A 15400-nucleotide genomic window follows, 5' to 3' on the forward strand; every position below is an offset into this window, starting at 1 on the left:
TGATTTTTTTCCTTCAATCTGTTTATATGGTGTATTACGTTGATTGATTTTCTTATGTTGAACCATCCTTGCATACCTGGGATGAATCCCACTTGGTCGTGGTGTATAATTCGTTTAATGTGTTGTTGAATACGATTAGCAAGTATTTTGTTAAGTATTTTTGCGTCTAGGTTCATTAGAGAAATTGGTCTGTAATTTTCCTTTCTTGTGATGTCTTTGTTTGGCTTTGGTACTAGGGTAATGTTGGCATCATAGAAGGAGTTGGGTAATGTTCTTTCTGTTTCGATGGTTTGGAATAGTTTCAGCAGGATTGGTGTCAGTTCTTTCCGGAATGTTTTATAGAATTCACCTGTGAAGCCATCTGGCCCTGGGCTCTTCTTAGTTGGGAAATTTTTAATAACTGATTCTATCTCTCTGCTTGTGATTGGTTTGTTAAGATCATCAATTTTCTTTTGTCAATATGGGCTGTTTATGTGTTTCTAGGAATTTGTCCATTTCCTCTAGATTGTCGTTTTTGTTGGAATATAGTTTTTCAAAATATCCTCTTATGATAGTCTTTATTTCTGTGGGGTCAGTGGTGATATCGCCTTTCTCATTTCTTATTTTGTGTATTTGCATCTTCTCTCTTTTTTTCTTTGTTAGTGTTGCTAAAGGTTTGTCAATTTTGTTAATCTTCTCAAAAAACCAGCTCTTGGTCTTGTTTATCTGTTCAAGTGCTTTCTTATTTTCTATTTCATTTAGTTCTGCTCTTATCTTTGTTATTTCCTTCCTTCTTCTTCCTGTTGGGTTACTTTGTTGTTGTTTTTCTAATTCCTTCAAATGTGCAGTTAGTTCTTCAATTTTTGCTCTTTCTTCTTTTTTGATATATGAATTTATGGCTATAAACTTCCCTCTCAGTACTGCTTTTGCTGCATCCCATAAATTTTGGTATGTTGTGTTATCATTATCATTTGTTTCAAGGTAGTCATTGATTTCTTTTGAGATTTCCTCTTTGACCCACTGTTTTTCTAAGAGTGTGTTGTTTAATTTCCAATTCGTGGTGTGAAATCTGGGCTTCTTTCCCTTGCAAATCTCCAGCTTGACTCCACTGTGGTCAGAGATAATGTTTTGTATGATTTCAATCTTTCTGAATTCGTTCAGCCTTTCTTTGTGGCCTAGCATATGATCTATCTTGGAGAATGATCCATGTGCACTTGAGAAAAATGTATATCCTGCTGTGTTTGGGTGTAGCGATCTATATATGTCTATTAGATCGAGCTCCTCTAATATACTATTCAGATGTTTTGTTTCTTTGGTGATTCTCTTTTGAGATGTTCTGTCCAGAGTTGATAGTGGTGTATTAAAATCCCCCACTATAATTGTAGATGTATCTATTCTTTCACTTAGTTTTTCCAGCGTTTGCCTGACGTATTTAGAGGCACCCTTGTTAGGGGCATAGATATTTATGATTGTTCGATCTTCTTGACAGATTTTCCCTTTGACTAAAATGTAGTATCCTTCTTTGTCTCTCACAATTGTTTCACATTTAAAGTCTATTTTGTCTGATATTAATATAGCTACTCCTGCCTTTTTTTGGTTATTGTTAGCTTGTATGATTGTTTTCCAGCCTTTCACTTTCAATCTCCATGCGTCTCTGGGTCTAAGATGTGTCTCTTGTAGACAGCATATGGATGGGTCATATTTCCTTATCCAGTGTCCCAGTCTGAATCTTTTGATAGGTGAGTTTAATCCATTGACATTCAGTGTTATTACTATCAAGGAATTATTTGTGTTAGCCATATTTTGATTGGATTTGTGTTTGTCATATTTTGTTTGTATATTTTTTTTTGTCTTTTTTGTTGTTGTTGTTGGTCTTATACTCTCCTCCAACTTTGCCTTTCCTGTTTTTTCCTTTCTTCCTGCAGAACTCCCTTTAGAATTTCTTGAAGGGGAGGTTTCTTGTTGGTATACTCTTTCAGTTTCTGTTTGTCTGCTAATATTTTGAACTCTCCATCATGTTTGAATGCTAGTTTAGCTGGATAGAGTATTCTTGGTTGGAAATTTTTTTCCTTTAGTACCTTGACTATATCATACCACTGTCTTCTTGCTTCCATGGTTTCAGAAGAGAAATCAGCACTTAATCTAATTGAGCTTCCCTTGTGTGTGATGGTTTTCTTTTCTCTTGCTGCTTTTAGGATTTTCTCTTTGTCTTGAGCATTGGATAATTTGACAAGTATATGTCTTGGGGTGGGCCTGTTGGGGTTTATGACTTGTGGAGTGCGCTGTGCTTCTTGGATATGTACATCTGTCTCTTTCAGTAGATTTGGGAAGTTTTCAGCCATTATTTCCTGCAACACTCTTTCTGACCCCTTTCCCTTCTCTTCACCTTCTGGAATGCCTATAATACGTATGTTTGAGCGTTTTGCATTGTCATTCAGGTCCCTAAATCCTAATTGGATTTTTTCTATCTTCTTATTGACCCCTTCTACTATCTGTTTGATTTCTGATGTACTGTCTTCCACATCACTAATTCTCTGCTCTGTCTCTTCTAGTCTGCTGATATTTGCTGCAAGTGTATTTTTGATTTCTTGAACTGTGGTGTTCATTCCCATCATATCTGTTATGTTTTTGCGTATGTCTGCAATTTCCCCTCCAAGTGATGTCTTCATGTTGTTAACCTCTTTCATTACTGCATCAAATTTGTCGGTGATAAATGTTCTGAGATCTTTCATTGCTTGTGCCAAGTTTTGCTCCCCTTCGTGATTATTGGTTTGTTGATTGGATTCAGCCATGTTTTCCTGATTATTGGTTTGGTTCGTAGATTTTTGTTGCTTCCTGGTCATCTCTTTATTTTGACGAATTTAATCAGTTCCTTAGCTTCTTTGTCTGCTCTTGGAGGTTAATTAGTTGTTATTTTTGCACAGGTGTTATATCTTCTCTTTGTCACTTTTTTCTTCTTATTCTAGTTACTTGTTGTTGGTTAAGTTCACTTTAGAGGAAAGTATTAGTGTTGGGGAAAGGCAATTGTGTAAGCAAGGGAAAAGTGTAAAGTTGTATTGGTGATGTATGTTAATAAAGCAGGAATATGAGATCTGGAAGGATGGAGGTTAGATTCATGTAGATTGTATAGAGTTATAGCTGTAGGTAGAGTACCTTTTATGAAGTTGATGACTGAATTTGGGAGGAATATGGTATGAACTACACAGCTATTGTTTTCATGAGAGAGGGAAAAAGAAAAGAAAGGTAATAGTTTCAAGAGTGGATAATAGACAGAAAACAGAACAAAGGTATTAGAAATTAAGAGTTAGACACTTTGTGGATCAAAGAACGGGAGGTGGGGGGTGGAATATAGGAGAGACAGTAGATGATAGTGGATATCAAGATGCAGGGGAAGGGGGATAGTGTAGGTAGCCTAAATCAGTTCACACAGAAATGAGGCAGTGGAGGATGGGAAAACCCAGCAAATGTGAGGTGTTCCCTGTAGCACCTATTGTATACTTGAATTAAAGTAAAAATAAGTGGAAGATGAGGGACAAGAGGGAAAGAGAAAACCGAAAAAAAAACAAACAAACAAACAAAAAAAACAAACTAATTATAATAAAGAAAAAAGAAAGGCAAGAAGAAAGGAAGAAAGAAAAAGAGGATGGGCAAACGGTGGGGAACGGATAGGGAGAAGAGAGATACAGGTACACACGTGTCACAATTGCAACACTATCTAAAACAACAACTTCCCCCCGCTTTGCCCTAAAACCCCCCCGTCTGTCTGCCCAAATGGGTCTGCAAGCACCTCCCTTCCCACAAAACCCCAATAGGCCGCCCAGGGCCCACGAACTCCCCAGTACTGCAGATGCTCAAAAAAAAAAAAAAAAAAAAAAAAAAACAGAAACCCCTCCGCAGGCCCGGCTCCGCCCGCTGCGGAGGCTTGGACCGGCTCTGCCCGGCTCCTCACGCCGCCTTGGCCTGGCCTGGCTCCGCCCAGCTCCGCTCTCTACAGCGGCCCAGCCGGCTCCGGCATCCACCTCCCGCCACCGCGGCCTGGACCGGCCCTGCCCGGCTCCGTACCCGCCGCGGCCTGCACCGGCCCCGCCCGGCTCCAAGCGCTACCGCGGCCCGCAGCCGGGGCCTGCACCGGCCCCGCCCGGCTCCAAGCGCTACCGCGGCCCGCAGCCGGGGCCTGCACCGGCCCCGCCCGGCTCCAAGCGCTACCGCGGCCCGCAGCCGGGGCCTGCACCGGCCCCGCCCGGCTCCAAGCGCTACCGCGGCCCGCAGCCGGGGCCTGCACCGGCCCCGCCCGGCTCCAAGCGCTACCGCGGCCCGCAGCCGGGGCCTGCACCGGCCCCGCCCGGCTCCAAGCGCTACCGCGGCCCGCAGCCGGGGCCTGCACCGGCCCCGCCCGGCTCCAAGCGCTACCGCGGCCCGCAGCCGGGGCCTGCACCGGCCCCGCCCGGCTCCAAACGCTACCGCGGCCCGGCCCGGCCTGGCTCAGCCCCACCGAGCGGGGCTAGATGCCTCGTCTCCGCCTACCCAAGAAGGGAATCCTCTGCAGGTAGCTGGGATCTCCGTGTATATTTCACAGACGAATCCTCTCTGTTACCTTCCCTCCAAATCGATGTCCAGACACCTCCGGACCAGCAAAAATCCCGAAACAATCCGGTCCCAAAGAGTCTCCAACGCCGCCCAGCCGATTCCCTGCAGAAGACTCTAACAGGGATGTTCACTCAGCCGCCATCTTGCCCCCAATCAAGTCTGAATCTTTTGATAGGTGAGTTTAGTCCGTTGACATTCAGTGTTATTACGTTTAGAGAGTTATTTATGGTAGCCATATTTTGGTTGGATTTGTGTTTGTTATATTTTGTTTGTATTATTTTATTTTCCCCTTCTATTTTTGTCTTTCTTGTTGCTTTTACACTCTCCTCCATCTCTGACTGTCCTGTTTTTTCCTTTCTTCCTGCAGAATTCCCTTAAGAATTTCTTGAAGGGGAGGTTTCTTGTTGATATACTCTTTCAGTTTCTGTTTATCTGTGAATATTTTGAACTCTCCATCATTTTTGAATGCTAGTTTAGCTGGATAGAGATTCTTGGTTGGAGATTTTTTTCCTTTAGTACCTTGACTATATCATACCACTGCCTTCTTGCCTCCATCGTTTCAGATGAGAAATCAGCACTTAATCTTATGGAATTTCCCTTGTATGTGATGGTTTTCTTTTCTCTTGCTGCTTTTAGAATTTTTTCTTTGTCTTGAGCATTGGATAATTTGACAAGTATATGTCTTGGGGTGGGCCTGTTGGGGTTTATGACTTGTGGAGTGCGCTGTGCTTCTTGGATATGTACATCTGTCTCTTTCAGTAGATTTGGGAAGTTTTCATTCATTATTTCCTGCAACACTCTTTCTGACCCCTTTCCCTTCTCTTCTCCTTCTGGAATGCCTATAATACGTATGTTTGAGCGTTTTGCATTATCATTCAGGTCCCTAAGTCCTATCTGGATTTTCTCTACCTTTTTATTGACCACTTCTACTATCTGTTTGATTTCCAATGCACTGTCTTCCACATCACTAATTCTCTGCTCTGCCTCTTCTAGTCTGCTGATATTTGCTGCAAGTGTATTTTTGATTTCTTGAATTGTGGTGTTCATTTCCATCATATCTGTTATTTTTTTGCACATGTCTGCAATTTCCCCTCCAAGTGTTGTCTTCACGCTGTTAACCTCTTTCATTACTTCATCAAATTTGTCGGTGATAAATGTTCTGAGATCTTTCATTGCTTGTGCAAAGTCCTGCCCCCCTTCCTGATTTTCAGTTTGTTGATTGGATTCAGCCATGTTTTCCTGATTACTGGTTTGGTTTGTAGATTTTTGTTGCTGTCTTGTCAACATTTTTTCTTGACGGGTTTAATCAGTTCCTTAGCTTCTTTGTCTAGTCTTGGAGATTAATTAGCTGTTGTTTTTGCGTGTTATATCTTCTGTTTGTCACTTTGTTCTTCTTATTCCAATTTCTTATTGCTAGTTAAGCTCACTTTAAAGGAAAGTATTAGTGCTGGGGAAAGTCAATTGTGTAAGGAAGGAAAAAGTGTGAAGTAGTATTGGTGATATATGTTTACAAAGCAACAATATGAGTTCTGGGAGGATGGAGGTTAGATCATGTAAATTGTGTAGAGTTATAGTAGTAGGAAAGTACCTATAATGAGGTAGACGACTGAATATGGGAGGAATGTGGTACGTACTAAGAGGCTATTGTTTTCGTGAGAGAGGGAAAGAGAAAAGAAAGATAATAGTTTCAGGGACGAATACCAGATGGAAAACTAAACAAAGGTATTAGAAATTAAGAGTTAGACACTTTGTGGATCAAAGAAAGGGAGATGGAATATAGGAGAGATAGCAGATGGTGGAGGATATCGAGTTGTAGGGGAAAGGGGATAGTGTAGACAGGCTAAATCTATTCACAGAGAAATGAGGCAGTGGAGGGTGAGGAAACCCAGCAAATGTGAGGTATTTCCTGTAGGACCTATTGTATTGTTAAGGTAAAATAGTATAAGAAGAATATTGGGGACAAGAAAGAGAGGATTGAAAAAAAAAAGAACAAGAAGAACAACAACAAAAATAAAAAATAAAAAAAAATAAAAAAAACAAAAAAAACAAAGAACAGAAACCCTGCCGCCAGGCTCGGCTGGGCTCAGCCGGGCTCCGGTCCCCCGCCCGCCGCCCGCCGCGGCTCGGGTCCCCCGCCCGCCGCCCTCCTTGGCTCGGCTGGGCTCGGCTTCCCCTCCCGCCGCGGCTCGGCTGGGCTCGGCCGGGCTCGGCTTTCCCGCCCGCCGCCCGGCGCGGCGCAGCGCGGCTCGGCTGTCCCGCTCGCCGACCGGCGCGGCGCGGCTCAGCCGGCTCGGCCGGACTCGGCTTCCCCGCCCACCGCCCGCCGCCAGGGCGCAGCGCGGCTCGGCTCTCCCGCCCGCCACCCGCCGCGGTGCGGCTGGGCTGGGCTGGGCTCGGCTACCTTGCCCGCCGCCCGCCGGGGCACAGCGCGGCTCGGCTCTCCTGCCCGCCGTCCGCCGTGGCGTGGCTCGTATCCCCCACCCGCTGCCCACCTCGGCCCAGTTAGGCTACCCTGGCCGCCCCCCGCCGGGGCTCCGCACCGTGCTAGCTGCCTCGGCTCTGCCTACCCAAGGAGGGAGTCCTCCACACGTAGCTGGGATCTCCGTGTATATTTCACAGATGGATCCTCTCGAACAGAAATTATTTATAATGGGTTCATACCTATCAGAATGCAGACCAAGAAGAAGAACATGACCAAAACTGTGGAACACAATTGATTTCACCACAGTAGGCATTGATGGGACAAAAAAAGGATAAGACTTACATAGACCAAATAGAAAATGGCAGAAGAAAGATTTGCATTATCAGTAGTTACTTTAAATATATATGGAGCAAACTCTCTAGTTTTGGGTGGAAATTTGCAGAATGGATAAAAATGCATGACCTAGCTATATGTTGTATATTCACGTTCAATTCTATGATGCTCATACATTGAAAGAGAAAGGATGGAAAAAATAGTAACAAAAACAGAGCTGTTTTAGCTATACTAATATCAGATAAAATAGACCTAAAGTCAAATCTCTTATGAGGGAAAAGGTCACTATAAACTGATAAAGGCTTCAATTGAACAACAAGACATAATAAGCATCCTAACAGGAGAAGGCCAAAATATATGAAGCCAATATTAACATATTTGAAGGGAAAAAATAGTGTTCTACATTAATAGTAGGATACTTCACACATCATTTCCAATAATGCATAGAACATATAATAGAAGATCAGTAAGGAGAGGGAATACTTGAACAAAGCAATAAATCTAAAAGACATACCTCACATATATTGACCATTTCACTCAACAGAAGCCGAATACATATTTTTCTCTAATGGCCATGGATTATGTACAAGAAAGACCATATATTCTGCCACAAAAGTCTGAATAAATTAAAAAATATTGAAATCATACAATGTTTCCCCTCTGAACACAATGGAATATGGTTAAAAATCAATAACTTAGGGATAACTAAACAATTTGCAAATATATGACAATGGTACGATATACTCTATGAAATCACAAAGGAAATTAGGAAATACCTTGAGGCAAATGAAAATGAAAACACAACATGCAAAAAATTTTGGGATGCAGCAAAGGCAGTTTTGAGATGGAAATTCATAGTTCTGAAGGCTTACATTGTAAAAGAAAAAAGATCACAAATGAGAGCCTTAACCTCATAAATCGAGGATCTAAAATGGGAATATCAAACTATATCCATATAGAGCAGAATTAAGGAAACAACAAAGACTAGAGTTCAGATAAACAAATTAGAGAATTAAAAGAAACAAGAGAGACAATCAACAAATCAAAAGATGGTTCTTTAGAAAGATCAATAAACCTGATGAACCTATAGGTAGACAGAAAATAAAAACAGAAGAGTGAGGGCACAAAATACTAAAATAAGAAATAAAAAGTGGGCCATTACTACCAACTCCACTGAAATATAAAAGGACTATAAGAAGACACTATATACACCAACAATTTAATAGGTGAAATGGAGAAATTCCTAGAACCTCTACAACTAACTGCACTGAATTAAGAAGAAATAGAATATCTCAACAAACCTGTAAGTACTAAAGAGATTGAATCAGTAATCAAGTCTCCCGACAAAGAAAAGTCCAGGAGCATAGGTCTTCACAAAGGAATTTTACCAAATATTCCAAAAAGAATTTAACACCAATTCTGCTCAAATTCTTCCAAAAATTTAAAGAAGAGGGAACACACCTTAATTCATTTCTTAAGGCCAATATCACCCTCATACCAAAGCAAGATAAAGATACCACAAGAAAAGAAAATTGTTACCCAATATCCCTTACGAAAAAAAATGCTCCAACAAAATACTAGCAAGTAAATCAAACAGCACATTAAAAGAATTATTAACCATGATCAGGTGGGATATAGTCAACTTATAAAAGGGTAGTTTAACATAAGAAAATCAATTAATGTTATACATCATATTCAGGGAAGATAGGGGTAAAAAAGTTATAGTCTCAATTGACACACAAAAAAGCATTTTATAAAATGCAGTGTGATTTTTGATTAAAAAAATCAACAACAACAACTTAGAAAACCAGAAATAGAAAGAAATTTCCTCAACATGATAAAGGACATATATGGAAAACCCACAGCTAACATCACACTTAAAACTGAAAGACTGAGACTTTTCCTTCAAGATCAGGCAGGAATGTCCACTGTTACACTGATATTGTTCCTGATTGGAAGTCCTAGCCTAGCATTAAGGCAAGATGAAAGGAGTGAAAGACATGTAAATTGGAAAGAAAGAAATAAATGTTTTCCTGTTTGCAGATGAAGTGCATATATGCAGAAAAAATCCTGGAAAATCAGCTCTGAAGATACTAGAGCTAATTATCTAATTCAGCAAAATGGTGTGGTAAAATATCAATACACAAATATTTAGTGTTTGTTCTATACAATCTAAGAAATGAACAATCTAAGAGGAAATTAAGAAAAAATTTTTAGTTATGGAAGTATCTAATATCTAGGAATAAATTTAACCAAGGATTTAAAAACATATTATATGGAAACCTAAAACAGCTCTGCTAAAGTAAATCAAAGAAAACCTAAATAAATGAAAGGATATTTTGTGTTCATGGACTGGAAGACTAAATATTGTTAAGATTTCAGATCTACCTCAAGTGATTCATAAATTCAATGTAATCCCAATCAAAATTCTAGAAGCCTTCTCTGTAGAAATGGAGACTATAGGCAGGACAGACAACCCCCGGAATTCAGCATCCTGTCAGTGGGCTTTACCTTGGAATACATGATAACTTATCCCCCCAATGTATTGGAGTTAAGACTCATAATTTTCCTACACATGGTTCTTAGCCCCCTTTTATTTGAACCTATGCTTAGCACTATACCGTTAAATATGTGTCCCAGACACTTAAATATTCTGGTTGTTCATATGCCAGTTGAGCTCCTTATCACAGTGGAGTTGCAGCCAACCCTACTCTCCAATTCATCAGACTCACCCAGGACAACTAAAAGGATGATGATGGACAATACTTATCCCATAAAACAGAGAGCATCTAACACTGCAAGCAAGACAGTTCCACCCATTTGCCCCAAGGGATCTAAGTCCCCTCTCAATCTGGAGCAGAGTGTGTATCAACATCCCCAAATCATCTAGACTGAGCAATGAACAAATATATGGGGGTAATGCAACTATGAACAGAAGTGGACTTATTTTTATTCTAGTAATGGAAGACCTGGTAACATTGACATAAAGGCAATTGTTACCAGAGGTTCTGAGGGGAGGGAGAGGGTAGAATTGGTGTAACATGTGGCATTTTGGGGTCACTGGAATTGTTCTGCATGGTTTTGCAATGATGGATACAGGCCATTTTACATTTTCTCAAAGCCTGAAAATTTGTGTGATGCAAAGCATAAACCGTATCATAAACTATAGATATGGTTAGTAGCAATACTTTAATATGTTCATCACTTGTAACAAACATACCACACTAAGGAAAGATGTTAATGGGGAAAGTGTGGAAGTGGGAGTGAGTAATGTATATGGTTATCCCCTACTATATTTTTTATGTAACATTAAATAATCTAAATAAATATTATTTATTATTAATGCACCTCACTAATGCCAAGTGTTTGTTACAGGGTAAACTGTGTGTGTGTGTGTGTGTGTGTGTATAAGGTAGGGGGTATAAGGAAAATGAACTTAGAGTGCTCACAGAGTTCTCCTACAGAAAGCAGTGATAGTGCAGTCAAGGCATAGCTGCCTGGGTTAAGGGATTTTTGACTGTATGATATAAAAGTGGTACCCAGGACTGAGGAAATCCTGTTACCTAGGGAACAAGGGACATTGTCTTCTGTTCATACAGAATTACTAGGGCTACATACACAAGCCCAAGTCAAGACACATGCACAGAAATTATGAAATTTATTTGGAAGGGCAAGGGGCCCTGCATAGCCAAAAATACACTGAAAAAGGAAAAATAGGAGAATTCATGCTACCTGACTTTAAAGCATGCTACAAAGCTACAGCAGTTAAACTGTATGGTATTGACCCATGGATAAACATACTGACCAACAGAAACTAACTGAGAGCTCTGATATAGATCCTCTCATATATGGTCATTTCTGATGTTCGAGAAAGCCACCAAGCCCATTCAACTGACACAGAATATCTGCTTCAACAATTGGTACTGGGAAAACTGGATATACATATCCAAAAGAATGAAAATCACCATCTCACACCTTATACAAAAATTAATTTGGATCAAAGATCTAAATATAAGAGCCAAGACCACAAAATTCCTAGAAGATAATATAGGGAAGCATCTACAAGATCTTGTAATAGAAAACACTTTCATAACCTTTATACCCAAAGTGCAAGCAACAAAAGGAAAAGAGATAAATGGGGTCTCCTCAAAGTTAAAAATTTTTGTGCTTCAAAGGAATTGTGAAGAAAGTGAAAAGGCATCCTCCTCAATGGGAAAAAAATATTTGGTAACCATTTATCCTATAAGGACCTAGAGTCCCACATATGTAAAGAAATCCTATATCTTGAAAATAAAAAGACAAACAACCCACTTAAAAAATGAGCAAGAGATTTGAATAGACAATTTTCCAAAGAGGAAAAACAAAAAGCTAAAATGTACATGAAAAGATTCTCAGCATCGCTAACTATTACAGAAATGCAAATCAAAACTACAAGGGGAGGGGAACAGATAGATGCAGCTCAAGTGTTTTTGATTGCCTGCTTCCCATGTATGAGAGGTCCTGGGTTTAATAAGTGACCCTGGTACCACGACAAAACAAACAAATGAAAAAAACAAAATCCCAGGAGCCAGTGTTGCTCAGTGGTTGAGTGCCGCCTTCCCACATACAAGGTCCCAGGTTTAAGCCCTGGTCCCAGAAACTCATTAGAAAAATAAAAAAACAAAAAAACAAACAAACAAAAAACTCTACAACCTAAACCTATTATACTGGTGGCTATTTAAAAAAACAACAACAGAAAACTACAAATGTTAGAAAGGATGTGGAGAAAGGGAACCCTCATCCACTGCTGCTGGGAATGTAGAATGGTACACCATTGTGGAGGTTTGGCAGTTCCTTAGGGAGCTAATTCTAGAACTACCATATGATCCAGCAATTCCACTGCTGGCTATATACCCAAAAGAAGAATTGAAAACAAGGACACGCACAGATATATGCACACCAATGTTCATATTGACATTATTCACTATTGCCAAAAGTTGGAAGCAACCCAAGGGCCCATCAACAGATGAATTGATAAGCAAATTGTGGTGTATACATGCAATTGAATATTACACAAATGTAAGAAGGAATGCAGTAACAAAACACAGGAAAACATGGATGAATCTTGAAGACCTTATGTCAAGTGAAGTAGCCAGTCATTAAGGACAAATACTACATTACTTTACCGATATGACCTAAGCAAAATGAGAAGGCTCACAGATCTAGAGTCTATAAGATAAGGTTATCAGGGGAAAGAAAGAGAGCAGAGTGTGGTGAGCCAATGCACAATATGGGCAAAACCTATGATAAGATGGAAGGGGGTGGTTTGACAGTGGACAGAGGTGATACTGGTACATAGATGTGAGTACTGTCAATGGTACTGGAATGTGAGGGTGAGCACATGGGGGAGGGGGGTTGAGTTGGACTATCCATGGAAATGAGGGGATTGTTGGAGGAAGAAACAGGTGAGCTCTGGGGACTTGTAGTAGGTCTGTTGTTAAACTACAATGGTGGTATTGTTCTTTTAGCAATTATATCAGGGGAGGGTTATTGGTACAGGACATTACAGATGGGGGATATGAGGGAAAGGATGCACCTGGGACATGCTTCTATGGAATATGAACACATTCATCTTGTCATATGGTGTTATTTGAATGGACCCATGACTAGACCAATGGAACCTAACTGAGCATTCTGATATAGATCCTTGCATATATGGTCACCTGATGTTTGAGAAGGTCTCCCTGGCACCGAGGACTAGCAATGCATTTGTAAGAAGACCTTGGCCAAAGGGGGGAAACACGAATGAGCTTTTATGGCTAAGAGATTTAAAAGTGAGTTGGGAGTCATTCCAGAGGTTATGCTTATGCACAACTTAGGAGAATCTCACTGACTTCTATAGAAATCAATCATCTAATTCATATGGTATGGTAACAGATTTTGAATAACCAAAACTGCCTTGAAAATGAAGAATAAATTTGGAGTACTCAAAATTCCTAATTTCAAAACTTATTCCAGAACTACAGTCATGAAAGCAGCATAGTACAGACACAAGGAAAGACATACAGACCAATGAAATTGAATTGAGATTTGGAAAACAAACCTTCACATCTTTGGTCAAATGGTCTTTAATAAAGGTATCAAGACTACTCATTAGGGAAAGAATGCATTCAAAAAATTGTGCTGAATAAACTGAGTATACATATGCAAATGAATGAAGGTGGAGTCTATACAAAAATGAACTCAAAATGGATCAATGACCCAAATGTAGTAAACAAAACTAAACAAATAGAAATCTTCTGTAAGAAAAGAAGGAAATATCTTCAGGACCTTGTGTCCTTGTTTCAGGCAATTGTTTCTTAGATTTCGTAACAAAACACAAGCAACAAAACAAAAAGTAGATAAATGGTACTTCATCAAAATTCAAATCTTTTTTGGATTGATGGATTTCATCACGAAAGTAAAAAAGACAACATATAGAAGAGTAGAAAACATTTGGCTACTACATATCTGATAAGGATTTTATATCCAGAATCTATAAACATCATATGACTCAGCATAAAAGAAAAACAACCCAATTTAAAAGTGAGCAAAAAGGTTGAAAGACATGGCGCCTCGGGGGTGATCACCGGACATCGTGGATCCTCACAGGGCCCACTGGATGGAATGGAGGAGAGTATGGGCCATGATGTGGACCATTGTCTATGAGGTGCAGAGGTGCCCAAAGATGTACTTACCAAATCCAATGGATGTGTCATGATGATGGGAACGAGTGTTGTTGGGGGGGGAGAGGGGGGGTGGGGGGGTGGGGTTGAATGGGACCTCACATATATATTTATAATGTAATATTATTACAAAGTCAATAAAAAAAAAAAGTAAAAAAAAAAAAAAAAAGGTTGAAAGACATTTCTCCAAAGAAGATATACTAATGGGCAAAAAAAAAAAAAATACATGAAAAGATGCTCACCATCATTAGCCACTAGGAAAATATAAATCAAAACCAGAATGAGATATCTTTTATACTCAGTAGTACATTATTGGGATATAAGAAAAAGTGGGAGTATAGCCTATAAGTTTTGTATCAATGTTAAATTTCTTGAACTTGGCAACTGTACATAAGGTGGTTATATAATTGAATAGCCTTGCTCTTTGGAAATGAATATGACATTATTAAGTGTTCAAGGAGCATGCCATACACAACATACACTCAAGTATTCAGAAAGTGGATTGATAAATAAATGAATTGATAGATGGATTGATAGAATGATGCAGCAAAGGCAGGAACATGTTAATGATGGTAGATCTGGGTATCTGGAGTATATTGGAGTTCTCTGTATGGGGTATGTTTTATTTTTGCAACTGACCTATAAGTTTGAAAGTATTTCAAAGTTAAGTTTTTTAAAAGGTTGGTTCTATACTGAACATATTCCTAAAGACTTGAGGAATGGTGATTCTTTTTATGAATATTCAAACTCAAAATTTGGAAATTGAACTTATCTATACAGAGTTCATGTCACAATATTCCTATATGTACATTGTAGATGACAAGAGATTTCTTATTAATGATGCTACTATCTGAGCATTTCCTTACATTTTTGGAGGTAATAATAGCTTCCATGTTCATAGAGTGATTTTTTTTTCCCAATCATAATATCAAGCATCCCATACAAAATGTAGAACGTTTTCTTTTCTTCTTTTTTTCTTTTTACTGTCTCAGACATGCATATTGAAGATGATTGAGTTGATGCGGAAATCTATGCTGTGCTTTCCAAAATAGAAAAACTTCCAGACATTATCAGCCCTTGTTATTAACTGCCATTATTTATAAGCTTAAGCTTTGCAATTATGAATAATGAGTCTGGTAGTCACAGAGATTTTTACTTAAGGAGGACGGTTGTGTTGTTTCACTTTCTAACTTGCTGATGAAGTAAGAGATGGTCTCTTTAACTTATCTCCAGGCAAGGGAAGAGAATTTGGAGAGAAGCATTTCTGAAGGTTTGGTGAGGACTAGCTGAATATTTATGGAGAAATGGGAACTAGAACCCTCATTCTGCCAAGGGACCAGAGCAAATGTGATGAGAAAGTTCTGGGAAAGCTTGA

This window comes from Dasypus novemcinctus, chromosome 1 (genome assembly GCF_030445035.2).
Source record: "Dasypus novemcinctus isolate mDasNov1 chromosome 1, mDasNov1.1.hap2, whole genome shotgun sequence".
NCBI classification, from domain to species: domain Eukaryota; kingdom Metazoa; phylum Chordata; class Mammalia; order Cingulata; family Dasypodidae; genus Dasypus; species Dasypus novemcinctus.